Source organism: Ceratotherium simum, chromosome 11, assembly GCF_057802395.1.
Source record: "Ceratotherium simum simum isolate JZ-2026a chromosome 11, ASM5780239v1, whole genome shotgun sequence".
NCBI classification, from domain to species: Eukaryota; Metazoa; Chordata; class Mammalia; order Perissodactyla; family Rhinocerotidae; genus Ceratotherium; species Ceratotherium simum.
In genome coordinates, this window is record NC_141910.1 from 2,674,168 (window position 1) to 2,687,500 (window position 13,333).

The 13,333-nt window shown below is 43.0% G+C and overlaps 1 protein-coding gene and 1 long non-coding RNA gene across 2 annotated transcripts in view; one reads left to right on the plus strand and one right to left on the minus strand.

Moving 5' to 3' along the window:
* Positions 1 to 5,177, plus strand: part of LOC147915900 (uncharacterized) — an 80,417-nt gene extending 75,240 nt beyond the window's left edge. Inside the window, exon 4 of the long non-coding RNA XR_015553610.1 lies at positions 1,932 to 5,177. This is a non-coding gene — a long non-coding RNA (uncharacterized LOC147915900). The remainder of the gene's footprint in view (positions 1 to 1,931) is intronic.
* A 6,923-nt stretch (positions 5,178 to 12,100) lies between these two features.
* The window catches only part of KCMF1 (potassium channel modulatory factor 1), a 69,542-nt gene continuing 68,309 nt past the window's right edge, over positions 12,101 to 13,333 (minus strand). Inside the window, exon 7 of the mRNA XM_087436495.1 lies at positions 12,101 to 13,333. This exon is cut by the window's right edge and continues 883 nt beyond it. The gene's annotated coding sequence lies outside the window, so the exon portion shown is untranslated.

The window sequence follows — 13,333 nt, forward strand, 5'->3', positions numbered from 1 at the left end:
CTTCACTCATGTGGAAGATAAACAAACAAGCAAACACATAGATACCAAGAACAGACTGGCGGTTACCAGAGGGGAAAAGGGTAGGGGAAGGAAAAAGGGGTAAAGGGGCATATATGTATGGTGATGGATGGAGACTAGACTTTTGGTGGTGAACATGATGTAGTCTATACAGAAGACGGAATATAATGTTGTACATCTGAAATTTACATAATGTTATAAACCAATGTAACCTCAATAAAATAAATTAAAAGGAAAAAATATATGGGTAAAATAGAAAAAAGAAGATATATAAATGGCTAATAAGCAAATGAAAGATGCTCAAAATCATTAGTCTATTTGGAAAAGTAAATTCAAACTACATTGAGATACTGACACACACCCATTCAAATGGCTGTGATTAAAAGAACTGTAGGGATTAAGCCAACTATCAAGTATGTCTATTTTGAATACACATTTGGGGTTGGGGGGTAAATGACCACTGAGTACTACAAGCCTCAAAGGACTTACTCTGAACTGGGCTTTGGTCAGAATTGCATTCATTACCATTTATTACCTAGCCCCTATATGCTCCTATTCTAACAAGAGGCCATGGTTACACTTTGGGTCTCAGGTTATCAAAGTCAACTAGGAGTATGTATCCAACTGTCCTCAAAATGTTTAGGTCTTTTCCTTTTCCCAATGCCCAATTACCTAAGTAAATAGCCATAGGTCTCTTTGGGAGAAGGCCAGAAAGAACTATTACCATGTTCACTTGCCATGTGTAAAGGGTCATGCCTCCTGGAATTCCAGCCTCTTCTTCAAACAGGGGGTTCTGGGTTTGAAAACAGGCTCAGTGTAGAAACTGGGCAAAGGGGTGTGAATTTTTATTGGAGCAACTGCCCCTGGCTTCATCATCATCGTCTTTGATTTCTTTCTCTTTCTTTTTATTTGGCAAGGAATATTAGCCCTGAGCTAATATCCGTTGTCAATCCTCCTCTTTTTGCTGAGGAAGATTGGCCCTGAGCTAACATCCGTGCCCACCTTCTTCTACTTTATATGTAGGACGCTTTCCACAGCATGGCTTGATAAGCAGTGCATATGTCCACGCCCGGGATCCAAACCTGTGAACCCGGGGCTGCTGAAGTGGAGCGAGCAAACTTAGCCACTACGCCACCTGGCCGGCTCCATCTTTGATTTCTTTTTTTTTTTTTTTTTTAATGTTTTTATTTTTTTATTTTTCCCCCCCAAAGCCCCAGTAGATAGTTGTATGTCATAGTTGCACAGCCTTCTAGTTGCTGTATGTGGGACGTGGCCTCAGCATGGCCGGAGAAGCAGTACATCGGTGCGCACCCGGGATCCGAACCTGGGCCGCCAGCAGCGGAGCGCGTGCACTTAACCGCTAAGCCATGGGGCCGGCCCGATCTTTGATTTCTTTTGAGGGTTCAATTTGAATAGTACCATTGTTGGCTAACCAACTATTTTGCCTGTGGTCATGCCAAGCTCTATTAACAATCTCCACAACTCTCCTCTGTTGGGACTCCATCGGCTGCCACTTCAACCTTGCTGCTCACTGTGATAATTGCATCCCCCTGGCTTCTAGCAGTTAAGCACTGCCACCTGTCCGCTATTGCTTTGGAGTCCTTTCCCCCTGTTGCTGAGTGAGCCATTCAGAGGAGGAAACAAGGTCCACGAGAGTAAATAACTTCCCTCAGCTCATACAGCCGGTAAATGATGGAGGCAGCTTCTATCCCAGGCAGTCCGGCCCCAGACACCACACTTTTACCCAATTCCCACTAGTGCCTGGGAAACCTATAAAATAAATGTTAAAACGGATGCCTTGGAGGCTTCCAAGTTGCTGAGGGTTGGGCAAGGGGTTGCCTTTCCATTTCGTGTTGATCCACTGCCCCCACGTGGTCACATCCTGAACTTCATCTTTGTTTGTTCCCAAATAGGAGTAGGCTCTCCAGATTCTGTCACTGCTGAAGAGATCCCCAACGTCACCCTGCTGGGAAACATACCCCGGGCGGCCACAGGTAGCACTGCGTGACCTGGGGCAGGTTACTTCACTCTCCTGACCTCAGTTCCATCCTTTCTAAGATGGGGTAATGACAGTGCATTAAATGAAATGATGAAATGAAATAATATATCTAAATTCCTGGCTCAAACTAAGGGCCCAATAACCATTAGCTATGGTGCTGCATGCTCAGTTCTTTTCTCTCTAAAATGGAATTGGGACAGTCGCCTTCATACCTTTGCTGCAGTGAGTGAGCCACAAAGTCAACTGCACGTGTTGGGAATCGGTATTCCACGCAAGGCCACTGCCTTCTCAAAGCTCCTTGAAAAATGCTTTACCAGACTAGCTTGGTTCTTGCTGGCCTAAGATCACAGTTGAGTAAAAGGTGTAGAAGTTGATGATGGAAGGCCTGGCTCAGATCACTGATTTTGAGTCTCAGGAGAAGTTCCTCACCAGACAACGCTCTCCTCCTCTTAAAGCTGGAAGGACAGACTCCCCCATGGTTGGGGTCATGGAAGTGGGTATTTTCCCCAAATTTCTCCTCCCTGGACCAGTTGGAGCCTTCTAGGTGTGAGACTGCCAGGTGCCTACATGGACATGATTTCTGCTCAGAGACATAGCCAGCCTGTGAGGAAGCTATTGGTCCCCTTGGTCTCACAGAGCAAGAGAGTGAGGCTCAGAGTTAAGGAGCTGCTCCAACCTCACCCAGCCGCCCTGGGCCTGCGCTGGGATTCAGGCCCAGATCTGGTGCTGCCCAGGCGTGGCCCCATGTCACTAGAGCAGGGCCTTCTTGCTTCTTTGTTAACACAGAGCCCATTCATGATGGCTGGTCACCAGCCTCCAAGACCAAAAAGAGGAACCCTGCCACTGCCCCCATACTCCCCACCACTGCTGAAGCGATCCCTTCACCCAAAGACACAAGCAGAAACTTTTCAGGGTCTGCTTCTCTTGTTCCCAGGAATTAACCAAGTGTGTCCACCTTGAGGACAGAAGAGGCAGCAGGAAGATCAGGGTGGTAGTTGAAGAAGGCCTAGGTGAGACGCCAGACTCAACTGTTCCTATAGAGCGATGGCCTCCAACCTTTGGAAACTGTAGCAGCAATTTTGGAGGCAGTGTTCAAATACAGTCATGTGCCATGTAACAACGTTTCTGTCAACAACAGACCGCATATACCATGGTGGTCTCATAAGATTAGTACCATACAGCCTAGGTGTGTGATAGGCTGTACCATCTAAGTTTGTGTAAGTACACTCTATGATGTTCGCACAGCGACAAAATTGCCTAACAATGCATTTCTCAGAATGTATCCTCATTGTTAAGTGCCGCATGACCGTATAGTGTAAAGACCACCAGTTTAACATCTAATGCTGAGATAGAAATTTATGTGCATTCCTAGTCCAGCGTTTCTAAAAGTTATTAAGTGGCTTTAAGTGTCCTACCCAAACATTTTTCCAAGGATGACTGTCTAAATGTCCCCAGAGAGACTTTTCTGAGTTCTTGATTCCTCTGAATTTGTTGCAATAAAGATAAGGTGGTAATATTGAAGAGGTCAAAAAAGAACATTGGAAGAACAGATCATCTTGTGTTTTCTAGAAATGTCCTATTTTTATTTGCTGTCACATCAGATATCATGCCAGATGGCTTTTACTTTGATTTGAGTCAGACCACCTGGGTCAGGATCTTGGCTGTGGCACTGGTGGGACGTGGGAAAACCTATTTCATCCCTGCATCTTAGTGTCAAGCATTCCCAAAGCAGCAGTGCGGTGGCCAACGGGGCTGTCAGGGCTGGTACTGCTGGGCTGGCCGGCCACACTTCCACAGACTGGGCTGTGTGGAGACGTTGAACCCACATGGATTCATAGAGCATGTTACATATACAGACAGCAAAACTAAAGTCAGCTTCTTGCATCCCTAGTCCCACAAGATGACACCGAGCTGGAGGTCCAGATAACAGATGTCATGGGCAGTGGGTCATTCTGCTGTGCAGAAGCTAACTCTCAACTCTAGCCAAGCAGTTTTACAGACTTACGAGGGGGCCTGCAGACCTATCCCCGTGGAAGTGGGGCAGGCAGGTGGAAAGTGCTGCACTAAACGGAAACTAGGGAGATGGATGAGGAATGGCCTCGCAGCAGGCTCCTGAAAGACAGGGAGGCAGGCGGGAGACAGCCTCCTGGCAGCAACTCATAAACTGCTTATCTCCACGGCAGTCCAGCCCTGCCTGTGTGGAGACGGGCAAGGTTGCTGGGCACCAGGGCGGAGTGCTCCTCTAAACTTGGTTTCATCATCTGTAATATGAGGAGATTAAGAATATCCAACACAGGTATATATATATTTTTTGAGACAAAGTTCACATGAAACTCACCATTTTAAAGTGTTCAATTCAATTGTTTTTAGTATAGTCATAGAATTGTGCAACCATCACCACTACCTAATTCCAGAACATTTTCATCACTCCAAAAAGAAATCCTGTACCCATTAGCAGTCACTTTCCACTCTCCCCTTTCCCAGCCCCTAGCCATCACTAATCCACTTTCTGTCTCTGTGGATTTGTCTATTCTGGTCATTTCATCTAAATGGAATCATACAATATGCGGTCTTTTGCATCTGGCTTCTTTCACTTAGTGTAATGTTTTCAAGGCCCATCCAAGTTGTAGCACGGATCAGTACCTCATTCCTCTTTATGGACAAATGGTGTTCCATCATATGGCTAGATCAAGTTTTGTTTATCCGTTCATCACCTGAAGGACATTTGGGTTGCTTCCACTTTTTGACTACTATGAATAATGCTGCTATGAACATGCGTGTATGAATTTTTGTGTGAACATATGTTTTTAACACTCTTGGGTATACACCTAGGAGTGAAATTGCTGGGTCATATGGTAACTCTATGTTTAATTTTTTGAGGAGCTGCCAAACTCTTTTCCACAGTGGCTGAGTACTTTCTATGGTCTGCATTTTTAAAAGCATAAAAACTCTTAATAGAGCCTGGCCCACAATATCCATTCTTTCATGCCATAAATATTTATGGAGCACGTACTGTGTGCCAAACATTGTTATAGACATAGGGATATAGTGGTGAGTAACAGAAAGCTGGCATCTGTGTGTGTGTGTGTGTATGTACGTTTATGTGTGTGTGTGTAGGTATGTATATGTGTGTGTGTGTGTATGGGTGTGTGTGTGTATAGGGGTGAGTCAGCTGGTGACACGAGTTATGGGGAAGGGGGCTAGGGAATTCTGGGTGGGTATGGGATGGCTGTTTTAAATTGGATCGTCAGGGAAGGCCTCACTGACAAAGAGAAGGAGGTGAAGGGACATGGACTGTCCAAGAAAAGGGAACCGTGAAGGCTCAAGTCCCAGTGCTGTGGCGTGCCCCGGGAACAGCCAGGTGGCCAGGGAACAGAGAGTAGGAGGCGATGCACACAGACAAGGAACAAGAACCACATCCTGCAGGGCCCCGGCGCCATGCTGAGAACTCTGGCCTTCACTCGGAGAGAGACGGAGCCACTGGGCGGACTCGAGGCTTGTAGTGACAGGATCTTACTGGGTTCTGACGAGATGGCCCAGCTGCTGTGTTGAGAAGACACTGGGAAGAGACAGAGCTGCCAGTTGGGAGACTATGGCAATGATGCTGGCAGGAGAGGATGGTGGCCCAGAGCCAGCAGTGGAGATGGTGAGAGAGGTCAGTTCCTGGATAAGTTGTGGAAATAGAGCCAGCAGGTTTTGCTGATTAAATGGATGTGAAGTGCGAGGAAGAAAGAAGAAGAGAAAATGGCCCCAACAGATTTTGGCCTAAGCAACTGAAAGGAAAGACAGCTATGCTACTGAGTGAGCTGGGGACACCTTTGCCTAGTTCACCACAGAACCCAAGTGCCTAGAACAGTGCCTGCCACTTAGTAAGGCTCAACAAATTGACTGAATAAATGAGAAGGTGGCAGGATCTGCGGTAAGTCCTCCATCAATGTTCATTCTTTGCTACCTATGGTCACCTGACCTAGGGTGATACCTCTCTCCCACTAATCTCAAACTCTTCAGATAGAGACTCTTGCGTTTTTGTGACTTTTTCCTAGGTCACTGATCCTCATGGAGATTTTTGCCAGAGCCTCTTAGAAGTGTTTGAAGGAGGGCAGGCTGATCGAATCAATGGACTGCCTTTGTACAGACGCACGTGCTCTGCCTTCTGGAGTTTGCTCCCATGCGAATCTCGTGCTGTGTTCTCTGCCTTCTGGGCTACCACTTCTCATTAATTGAATGGTGACTTTTTTTTTTTTTTTTTTTTTTTGCTGAGGAAGATTTACCCTGAGCTAACATCTGTGCCAATCTTTCTCTATTTTGTATAGAGAAATAGAGCATGGCTGCCAACCAGAGGTACATGTCCACGCCCAGGAATCGAACCTGGGCCAGCAAAGCAGAGCTCGAGAAACTTAACCACTAGGCCACGGGACTGGCCCCCGGAATGGTTACTTTGCATCAGATGCTGTATTAAAACATTACTTAATATTATTATTAGCTCCATTGCATAGTGAGGAAATAGGCACACTGTTTAATTAAGGTTAATTAAATTGACAAAGATGACATAGCTAGTAAGTGGTAGATCCAGGATTGAAACCTGCGTCTCTGCTTATAACCACTGCACTCTATCTTCTCCCTGTCCTGGGGTGGATATTCACTTGTCAGGAGTGTTTCCAAGGGAACTCCTACATTTAGAGGGTAATTGGACCTTTCCAACTCTAAGCTTTAATTCCAGAGGTCCATTCTCTAGGTTTTTTGTAAACTTCACCCTTAACTCAACTTAATTTCGAGCCCCATCCATCACCCTTGAAACAAAAGTGTGCATTGCTTAATCCTCACTATGAATTTCAAATTCTAACCTTTGATCAAGGAACACCATCGTCTTCCCTCTCTCTCCCTTGGGGCAAGCAGTGTCAGTAATTCAGGGAATTCTGCAGATTTCAGACTCCGGTCCAGAATTGACTGACCACTTATTTCCCAGGACTTGCCTCCTAGTCGAGACATGATTTGGGTACTTTTGAGGAGGCAGAGGGAACCTCAAGATGATGAGCTGAACCCTAATTTCTAATACTACTGAAAACTCATATCCACTCTTATTGTTCATTGTAATCTTTCCAACCACTTCTTTCCATCAACCTTATTCCATTGTTTTTCCTGACCACCATCTGTCATGGCTGGGTACAGACTAAAACCTGAGCATTTTCCAAATACTTCATCAAATATTCCCCTAAATTCTATTTGAAATGCCCCCTAACAATGTCTACAATGTCCACCTTAGAACAGTATAAGATGTGAAAAGCAATATTTGTTGCATCTGTAAGAAATCTTAGCCAACCCTTGTCTGCCAGACTCCAGCAGCACAGAAGGTAATTTGAGATAGAACGATGTGAAGAGGGTGACTGGCACCAGGGCCACTGGACAAGTGCCTGAGTGAAAGTTTACAAGGTGGGTGTTGGTTTAATCAGGGGGACCTGTTTGGTGCTCTGTAACCAGAGAATGGTGAACACTTCGAAAAAAATACTATAAAAAACTAAAAGACTCATTGAAATATGCTAAAAGTGTTCTTAAAAAATACATTCAACCCTCCTTCCCAGAGACCCCACTTTATAGTCTCAAACTCCAGAGCTCTAGGCTGAAGTGAAAGGCTCTGGTTCAGTCTCGATGCTAAAATTTTGTGATTTTCACTGATTACTTTGAACCCTACTATTCACTGGAGGCAGCTGGGTGCCCAGAAAGGGGAAACCAACAACCACCAAAAAGCCTAGAGGGACTCTGAAGAGGAAAAAAAATTGATAAGGAGCAAGCCTTTGTCCTAGGCTGGTGGGACCCCTGTCCATGCAGATGAAGAATTTCTGGGGGCTCCTTCCCAATTCTACTTACAGTGAAGCTGTAAGTAGAGTGAGCATTCCAAAGGTCTTTTCTGGACTGAGGACAGAGGCCACACCTGCACCTCTCAGGCTCAGCATGCTCTTCACCGTCATCTCAAATGCCATCAGCCATGGGTCTTAGGGTAGCCTAGGCGGGTCCTGAAACTTCTGTAGGCAAATGGAGCCAACACTTCAGATGTCACTAGAAGCATTAATGACACACACACACACACACACACACAGATGGAAGACAGAAGGAAAAAGGAGAGGAAGCAGAGGGGGGCAAAAGGAGAAATAAGATATTCATGGGGCATTTAAAACTAGAAATTCCCTGTAGAATGGCTAAGACACTGGTGCCACAGATGTCCCAGTCTGTTGCTGAGCATTACTTATATCTTAGGATGATACAACACAGCCACTGAGGCCAAGCTCCATTATCCACATGAATGAAATCGAAAGTGATGTATGTAACACAAAGTTTGTTCGTAGATGTACCCAAGAATATATTCAAATCAGAAAACACAGATGAGCTGGGTGGCCAAGTGATGATGTTATAAAAGATAATCTATATAAGGGTTCAGTGGAAATTAGTCTGGGAGCCTGTTACAATGACTAATTTATTTTAAAATACTACTGTACAGTCAGTGTGACGTGTGGTATTTTCCAAGGTAAGCTTTAATTCTAAGTGGTCAGCTAACACGGTGGCTGCCATCCGACTGGGCCCTGCTCCAGTGCCGCTACAAGCTCTTTTGTAATTCAACAGGCTTTCCTAATTAGCATACTGCATATCAAAAAATGGTTTTTTTAATTGGTGAAACTAGTGTCTTATCATGAGAGGCGCTCATAGACAAGATTAAAGGCATTCATGACTGGCCAGAACGGTTTATGTGACTAGGGTGTAAGAATCCATGAACTCTTCAGCCCCTAGCGATAGTGGCTGAGGCCTGCACCCAAGTTGGTCCTGTCCACTTGCTGATTTAGGAATATTACAGAATCTTACCAGGCTAATTTACCAACAATTAGGAATAATGTTGCTTCTATCTCAAATGTTTTTTTAAAGGGTGTGGTCAAAATATTTAACAGGGGAGCGTTGGGACTTTATCCAGCTTACAGAATAGGGTGTATCAAGTGTTCTTTTTGTACCAGTTTTGCTATTAAATGCAGACTGATGTTTTATGTGCAAGGCAGAATTCTAAACACTCTCACTCAAATCTGGTAGCAAGATTTAAAGGAGTAGCTCACTCACCAGATCAGATTGGTCACCTGATCTACCAAAGGCAACAGGCTTGGTGACCTTTGAAAACACTCCCAATGGGGCAAGGGAGCAAGGCTCTTTTAGGAAATAGTTTCTGAAGAATTCTCTTACAGGGAATGTCTGTAAAAACTGCCAGTTATAAATAATGCTCAGGTTTAGACCAAAGCTCCGTACCTCCTGGGAGCTCAGAAGGTATGTATGAATGAGAGAGAACAGGGGTGCAGTGGTTTAGGCAGAGGAGCCAACAAACCACAGGCCACATCCACTGTCTACAGAGGAAACTTCAAGACTAGGTACAGACCTCTTAGACTCCGGGAGAAAAAGCATCGGTGCAGGCCTGAGGAAAGCAGCCCCAGAGGGGCTGTGCACGTGGCCCACAGGGGTTTTCAAATCAAACGTGCACATTCATCAGTCTGTGCAGTCTGCATGCCAAGGAAAGTGATCAGGGATACAAAATCATACTTATGAGTTCCTTTTCAACTGAATCATCTTTGACTATTTGCTGTAAAGTTCAACCGACTTTATAAAACCTGAGGACTTGAGAGGAGCATCCTATTTTTTAATTTGAAGAACTTAACCAAGGCACTAGCCCCCTGACTAAAATGCCATGTGGAATTTAGGTTCAGGAGCAGCCTCTCTGAGAGATGAATAATTTTTCAGATCTGAACCTGCTAACCAAGTTGAGGAGTGGCAATGAACGTCTTCATGTGGGGTTTGCTGCAGGTTTCCTTAAATAAGGCACTCCCCAAGCTCATATATTTGTTTATAGAACAATTATTTGACAGAGATGGGCTGAAAAACTGCAAGAACCAAGAATTAATGAGTACTGTTCTGAAACAAAGACAAAACACTGCTTAAGCCTGGCTGAACTTGAGGGGGACAAGGAATTCGATTTTTATGCTATTCTGAAAAACAAAGTCACTTGAATGTGGCTTTAGAATACGGATAACTTGCTCAGATAAGGCCATGTTTAAAGCCACAGAATTTCCTAACACTGTCACAAAATGACCAGAAAGTCTGCATACAGCTGCCCCATCTTGCATTCCAACCCTAACCTCTCCCCACCCCACCTGGACACAAGGCTTCAGTTACCATGGCCGACGGAGAGAACTGTTTTGGTTTTCAAGTGTCTAGCGCAGCTTGAGAAAGAGCACAGAAAAGCAGGACCTCTGTGCTATTAAAGCATTAACATCAGCTTCGGCATATAATTCTAGGAAAATTTCATGCCTAGTGTTTTACTTCTTTACACTCCCGTTTCACAGGGCTGTACTAACCATATTGCACTCCCATGACAGGACACATTTTTCACTGAACGGTTTTCAGTTGCAGGGATCCCATTCAGAAGACCCCTTTTCTCCAACCACCTCCTCCTGCTACCCATCTTCCTGACCACCTCTCCTTTCCTTATTTGCCCTTAGAGCTACAAACCGTTGAAGCCTGTGCAGATCCCAAAGCCACGGAGTAAAACATACAAGGGCAGTGGACTACGTGCTGTGAGGGGCCATCAAGAGAATTCTCTGGGCCCCTCATTTGCCTTGTTTTTAATTGTGGCCCACAGACCAGAAAAAATAGGCTTAGTGACCACTGAAAATCTCTTCGTATGTTATTGAAAATTCAAATACTGAGAGGGGAAAAAAAACTGGGGGCAGGAGGAGGATAACAGGATGGATTTTGTGTATTACTTCTGTTATTCTAATAATGTAATCTGCTCTCCTAAACTACATTTCTTTGGGGGCCATAGGGAGAGGGGCTTTCTCTATCTTACCTGCGTCTAGTTATAAATAAGAATCCACAACTCGGTAACAAACCTAGGCTCTAATTCTGTGGGATTTAAAAAAATAAAAATAACAATACAATCTAAATACAAATTCAAGTATTTCATGTAGCCAGCCTTAGAAATTACATCTTGTGACTGCAGCCATAAAAGCACAGGTATTTCTATTTGTTCAAAGAGGTGAAATATTTTAGGAAACTAAATGAAAAACAATCTGAGGAAGTCATGAGGTAGATTCTACTATTTCAGTCAAATTCCAAATTGCATTTGTTCTCTGTGATTAAACATCCAGGAATGTGATGCTCATGGATAATCCTACACACAATTATAGGTTAGCAGGCATTACTTTGGGATCCTTAAACACACTGCGTTCCATAAATTACACAGAAATAAAAACAAATAAGAGTTTCAAACATTCTCTGTAGGTTTTCCTCTTCACTGTAAAGTTTTTTGTGTTTTCTCTGAGACATGATATTAAATTTATTCCAGAACAACTTGAGCAGAAACATTTAAATTATTTCCAAACAGGAAGGAGAGACAAGCACTGTACACTTACAAACTTATACCCTAGACACTCAAAACTCAAAACAAAAACCTCTCAAAACTCAGATCTGGTTCTTAGAAATTTGAAGGTGTAGCCAAAATAAACAATGGTATATCAATTTCATCTCCTCTACAGCAGGCTTTGCAATTATTTTTATTCAATAATATGTTAACTCAGAAACTAAAGAAAAAGGACACAAGAATTTGAAGGGCTTAAATATATTTTTTATATTGATAGTCTGTGTCTTTCTACCCTAAAATAATACATTATTATTGATTACATACAGGACGAGGTGAGGTATTTGTAAAATATCTGGTAAAAAATAATTAATATACAGTATTCTACATGAGATGGAATCTTATGAACCTTCAGGTCTTCTGAAGTGTTAAATTGAACATCTAAATTAAACTGCCCTGAATGGACTTACAGTTGTTCCCTCAAACCACGTTAAAACAGGAAAGATCTTACATTTTCCCAGAATTCGTGCAGAAAAGGGAAAGTACACAATTGGTAATTTCTATTTCTCACATCCAAAGTAATGCATTCATACAAAATCATAACCTCCAAGTTTAGCATAAAAAGAAAACTGGGTTAGAGATATAAAATCTCTGAATAACGGTTAGGCTAATTTACCAACACCAAAGAAATTCAAGTGGTCAACAGTCTTGAAAATGCTTTATTGAAATGTGTGACTTATGTGCAGAAGATGTGTTTGAGAAGACCACAGCTTGAAAACTGGTTTTTGAAACGTCTCAACAACCAACTGAAAAAAAGAAAATCCCAACTGGACTTGACTTCTAGTATAACCAGAAGCCTGGTGTGAAATTTTCCTTTAAAACATTTTCCATCACAGAAACTAAAGAAAACAAAGCTATTATATTTGGAAATTGTTGGAGTCTGAAGTTTCAGAGGAGGAGAAGCAACAGTTTTTTAGACATGTGGGGTGACTTCTTTTTTGGTTACATTTGGATGAACATGGACTTCACAGTTCTCAGAAGAACACCGGAGGGTGTTCAAGTCTGTATGCTTGTCATGTTGAAGAAACAGAGAAACACAGACGGGCAAGGAAAAGGATGACGGGAGAAAGAGAGGAGACTGAGAAGAGGGCTCAGAGAAAAGAGAACTGGAACAAGACATGATTAGGTTAAGTCTAGTTATAAATTTATCAGAAGCTGTGCGCACCTTTTTTAAAAGTCCTAAATTTACATTCCAAAAACTGCCCCCCGACCCCCAAACCCACTGTCCCTGCCTTGGAGCTATTGTGAAAGTCTATGCACAAAAACTGGAACAGAAAATAAAAAATATCCTGTCCCCTCCAAACCCCAAAACAAACCCCAAAAAGCTGTACATTTTTTTTTACACATAGGATTAATAATATAGGCATATAGGTGGCATGATTCAATTAAAAGGCTTTACTTTTTATGCCAGAAAAAACCCAATAAATAAAAGGTGCTAAAGTTAGCATTAAGAATTTGGTTGTAATATATTGACAAAATCCGGGAAAGCAAATCTTCAAAGCTTCCCCCTGATACTGATCTGTCTCAGCAAACTATGAAGCAGATACATAAATAACGCAAAATATGATTGAGAAAGTGAGATTTTCAAAAACAAAGACAGCATAATTCAGGTTAACTTTCTTGAACAGTGAATAAATGAAATTCATCTACACCTGAATAAAACATATTTAACAATTGAAAAAATTTTAAACAACCACAAAAAGTAAAAACTTTAAACAAATATGAACAGGATTTGTTTTTAGGGCACACAAACGCCCTGCAGCAGGTTCCAACAGTAGCTTTACTGGTGTCTCTTCTATATAGACGAGTTAGAGACAGGCTGAGCTCCACATGGGCAAGATGACTAACAGGGCGACAGGACAGTCACACAGGGC